General features: G+C 26.2%; 1 protein-coding gene across 1 annotated transcript in view; it reads right to left on the reverse strand.

The window, feature by feature from the left end:
- Nucleotides 1-4,957, reverse strand: part of LOC111683580 (ras-like GTP-binding protein RhoL) — a 16,243-nt gene extending 11,286 nt beyond the window's left edge. Inside the window, exon 1 of the mRNA XM_046948977.1 lies at nucleotides 4,828-4,957. The gene's annotated coding sequence lies outside the window, so the exon portion shown is untranslated. The remainder of the gene's footprint in view (nucleotides 1-4,827) is intronic.
- Nucleotides 4,958-5,549: the final 592 nt, after the last annotated feature.

The raw sequence follows: 5,549 nt of genomic DNA on the forward strand, positions 1-5,549 counted from the left end.
ATAGATAGATAGATAGATAGATAGATAGATAGATAGATAGATAGATAGATAGATAGATAGATAGATAGATATATAGATAGATAGATAGATAGATAGATAGATAGATAGTTAGATATAGAATAGACTAAAGCCTGGACTATAGTCTGTACTATAGCCTGGACTATAGCCTGGACTTAAGTCTGGACTATAGCCTGGACTAAAGTCTGGTCAAAAGTCTGGTCTAAGATAAATAGGTAGATAGATAGATAGATAGATAGATAGATAGATAGATAGATAGATAGATAGATAGATAGATAGATAGATAGATAGATAGATAGATAGATAGATAGATAGATAGATAGATAGATAGATAGATACATATATAGATAGATAGATAGATAGATAGATAGATAGATAGATAGATAGATAGATAGATAGATAGATAGATATATTGACAGATAGATAGATAGATAGATAGATAGATAGATAGATAGATAGATAGATAGATAGATAGATAGATAGATAGATAGATAGATAGATAGATAGATAGATAGATAGATAGATAGATAGATAGATAGATATATAGACAGATAGATAGACAGACAGATAGATAGATCGATAGATTAAAAAATTGATTTCAGTTAACACAAAGGCAGACATCAGGATCAAAAATATAAACGGCAAAAAGAGCTTCCAAAAAAGCGTAAAAGAAGTAGAATTTACTCCTTGGAAGTACTGGAAAAGACCTGAAGAAGTGATGAATTTAACACAGGCTTGTCATAGGAAGGATGTTCTTTTTATTTAATTCCAAACTTACTACATCTGAAGTCATTCTTAGGAAGTAATATTGATGTTCTTTATTTGGAAGTTAATAGGAAGTGATAGTATTATTACATAACACAACTAATTTGCCTTATAATAATATTAATATTATCATAAGTAAATAAATTACATCAATCAACTCCAAAATAAAATGGTTTTAAATCAAAATTTAATTCTTTTCGCTTCTTTAGAAGTCAAAAAACACTACTTCCATAGAAGGTGAACAAATTCACTTAGTGCTACTGATAAATTTCATTCTTTTGGAAGTACTTCGTTTTATTAACGCTGGTTAACGCGCAAATGTTTTAGTTTGTAACTAAAATTCTATTATTTTATAGAGACATAGACAAGTTAAAGTGTTTCAAATGACAGCAAAATGTGTCAGCAAATATTTCATTTAATTTTAAAACAATTTTACACTGTTAACAAACAGTTGTTTGCGATAACTAAAACTGTTTTTTTTTTCCACAAAAATATTTAAAAAATTCCACTCTTTCACAAAACAGACTTTAACTGCAACGACAATTAAATGCGATTTATATTACACGTTTTTTTTGTAAACATTTATTATTTGTGTTTAATATTTTAATTAAATATTTAAATAAAACGCACTCATATAAATTGTTAGTTAACATTATTGTTATTAATTAATTAAAACGTGTGTAAATGGATGAATCATTCAAGATATATATAAATAATGTAAAAAAAATAAAACTTGAAAGCTGATGACTCTTTATAAGGTCTTTTTATAAAAGTCATACATTACGGTGTTGTTTTCTAGTTATTTATTTTTTATATAGAAAAACCTAAACACAATAGAAAAAAGTTACCTTTTTTTTAAACAATTTAACGTTTTTTTTGTTTGTTGTCTTTCTATTAATACCCTACACAAGGTGTTTTAACTTTTTTAAGATGTTGGTAATTTTTGAATCGTATGGTTCCATAATCTTATACAAATATTGTAAAATCTTTATCAGAATCGATTTGAATATATGGTACATCTGATCTTTTCTTCCAATAAAATCCTTCTTAAATAGACCAACTTTGCTTTAGGATACATTTTAATCAGTTTAGGGTATTCTTCTCTTCGTCAATAACTAACTTTTTTACTACTTTATAATGATGGTGAGCAATTCTTTAACTTGTTCGTTTGTGTTTTATTAGCATCTTCTTGTTTGTTTTAATTTTTGTTTTGCTTTCCAAAAGCGCGTAAAAAAATATTGTGTGAATGTATGAGTCATATCTAAATGCTTTTGTTTTGTTTGCTGGCTGTTTAAAATTAAAGTTACTAATAAATACAATAAGAGGAGAAATACCCCAATTTTCTTGGAATTTTTATGAATTTTTGTAGAAATAATAAATAACAAACATACGAACACACACACACACACACACGCAGACGTGTGTTGTTGATGTTTAAACGTGACATGAAAAAAAAGTGACCAAACAAGATGATCAAACACAAACATTGATCTGAACCATAATTAACTTTATTCATTTTTTAAAACAATACAAATGAGTTCGAGAATTAATATTAAATAACGGTTAAAGTGTAAAACATATGAGGGAGGACTCTTTTATACATTTAAGAGTAAAGAAATGTCAAAAATGTCGATAACTTTTGTATTTAAAAGTCATGTTATCACTTTTTTATAGGTAGTTAATACATTTTCTATAACTAGGGTTCTATATAGCGTCTTTCGAATAATCGAACAATCGACTTTTTGTCGAAAAAAGACGAAAATTCAAGTCGACTATTTTGTTCCAAAAAAGTCGATAAATCGACTATCTTCTATGAAAAAAGTCGGAAAGTCGAAAAAAGTCGAAAAAAGTCAAAAACTCGAAAATAGTAGAAAAAATTCAGAAAAAAGTCGAAAATTCTTTAAAAGTGGAAAAACGTCAAAAACTTTAAAATAGTCGGAAAACCCTGAAAACAGTAAAAAATAGTTGAAAAAAGTCGAAAGCTGTCAAAAAATAGTCGAAAGAATCCGTAAATAGTCAAAAAGTTGAAAAACGTCGAAAGGTCGAAAAAGTCGAAAAAAGTCGGAAAAAGTCGAAGAGTCGGATAAAGTCGAAGAGTCGGATAAAGTCGAAAAGTCGACTATTTATAAAAAACTAAAAGTCGACTTTTAATTAAATGAACAAAGTCGAAAAATAGTCAAAAAGTTGAAAAACGTCGAAAGGTCGAAAAAGTCGTATAAAGTCGGAAAAAGTCGAAAAAAGTCGGAAAAAGTCGAAGAGTCGGATAAAGTCGAAGAGTCGGATAAAGTCGAAAAGTCGACTATTTATAAAAAACTAAAAGTGGACTTTTAATTAAATGAACAAAGTCGAAAAATCGTTTTATCGATAACTTTCTTATCAATAAATTTTTTTAAAGAAAAAACAAATTATCCATATCTTTTCAAGTTATCGATAAATTTTCTATAGAAAAGTCAAGTTTTCGATAAATATTCTATAGAAAAGTCAAGTTATCGATAATTTTTCTATAGAAAAGTCAAGTTATCGATGTCCTTTTGATAGAGGTTCATTCATTGATACTCATCCATAATATTTCAATAGAGAAGTCAAGTCATCGATAACTTTTCTATAGAAAAGTCAAGTCATCGATAACTTTTCTATAGAAAAGTCAAGTCATCGATAACTTTTCTATAGAAAAGTCAAGTCATCGATAACTTTTCTATAGAAAAGTCAAGTCATCGATAACTTTTCTATAGAAAAGTAAAGTCATCGATAACTTTTCTATAGAAAAGTCAAGTCATCGATAACTTTTCTATAGAAAAGTAAAGTCATCGATAACTTTTCTATAGAAGTTCATTAATCCATAATATTTCTATAGAGAAGTCAAGTTATCGATAACTTTTCTATAGAGAAGTCAAGTTATCGATAACATTTCTATAGAAATGACAAGTTTTCGTCGAAAAGTCGAAAAATAGTGTTATCGATAACTTTCTTAAAGAAAAGTTAAGAAAAACAAATTATCCATATCTTTTCTATAGAAAAGTCATGTTGCCAATAACCATTCTATAGAAAAATCATGTTATCGATAACTTTACTTTAGAAAAATTAAGTAATCGATAATTGTTGGGTTGAAAACAGAAGTTATCGATAACTTTTTTGAAATTTACTGCTACTCTCGATAAATTTTATTAACCACCCTAATGTAATAATAAAAAAACAACTGTTGTCTAGAATATTGAATTGGAATGCAACAGGTTTATTTTGATTTTGAGGTTATTGTTGTTGTTGCTGTTGTTGTTGGGAAATCCAAAAACCTGACTGTTTTGTTACAGTTGTGCGTGTTTTTGTTTGAGTTTTCATTTCATTTACACAAGTTTTTTTGTAATTGTTTTTATAATTTTCTTTGTGTTTTTATTTTTTTAATATTTTACACGTTTTTTTTTATACACAAACATTTTACATTTGAATAGATTTTATAATTTTATTATAATTTTGTTTAACATTTTATGTTCTATAAATAAGAACTAATAATTATAACGATATTTTTTTATATAAATTTTATGAGTGATTCATTTAGAGAATTCTTTCATGTATCACGTATTTATTTGTCATACAATTTCAAGTCATCATTTGAATGTGTTTTTTTTTAAGAAATCTAGAAGTAAATAGATACGTTAGTTTAACCGCAAGTCTGAGAATAGAAAACTCTAGCAAACCAAACCCCCACCTATTTTCAACTAGTTTTAGAGCAATTTTTTTATTTTTAAACATTTGCTTTGATTTTTCTAAATATTTCTACTCATTTAGGAGAGATTAAATAAGATTATCTGAAGAACTAATGTCTTAAGTTCCAAATTATTCAAATTATATTGATTTTATTTAAAAAAAAACTTTCTACTCTCTTTCATAGTCTTGTTAAAACTTAATTTATTATTCCATTTTATGTTAAATACTTTATTTAATAATTCGTAAAGAAAACTCGAACAGAAAACCTTAAAACTCTAAATTGAAATTATGTATTTTGTTTGTCATATGAATATATAAATTATATTACAAAAGAAAACTCACTTGATAAACATTAACTTAAGCCAAACGAACTAACAAAAGATTAAGAAGAACCTTAAGAAAAACTCATAAAATTTATGAAAAAAAAAACTTTTTTTTGTATAAAAAGGGAAAATATTCTATAAAAGATGCAACCGACAACGTCCAATGGCAACTGAATTGATAAGAGAAATATTTTTGTTCACACATCGTATTGAAAATGAATTCAGAGCTCAGAGCTGCCTCTAAAAAAAAAAAATAAAAACAAATCTGAAATATATGATTAAAATGGCAGACGGCAAAGAAACAGAAAATGTAATAAAAGAATTGAAGAAAAATAAAGAAAAGTTCAAAACATTTGACATTTGGAGAACACATTAAATGAAATAATAATAATAACAAATTTATTTATTATATTCACATACTTCATCTACATCTACAGTAGTAGTTTAACAATTGATTTTTAAATAAATTTATACAAATTATTATAAACAACAAGTGTTTTTACGATTATTTCTATACAAAGTCTTAGTGTTAAAGAATTTCGATGAAAGATTATCGCATTTAAATGCAGTATGTAAAGGAGTTTGAATTACTTATTTATTAAGAGATGGTAATAAGATTAAAAGTGGTTTAAATTAAATTCTATAGTCTAGTCTATAGTCTAGTCTATAGTCTAGTCTATAGTCTAGTCTATAGTCTAGTCTATAGTCTAGTCTATAGTCTAGTCTATAGTCTAGTCTATA

Source organism: Lucilia cuprina, chromosome 4 (genome assembly GCF_022045245.1).
Source record: "Lucilia cuprina isolate Lc7/37 chromosome 4, ASM2204524v1, whole genome shotgun sequence".
Taxonomy (NCBI): Eukaryota; Metazoa; Arthropoda; class Insecta; order Diptera; family Calliphoridae; genus Lucilia; species Lucilia cuprina.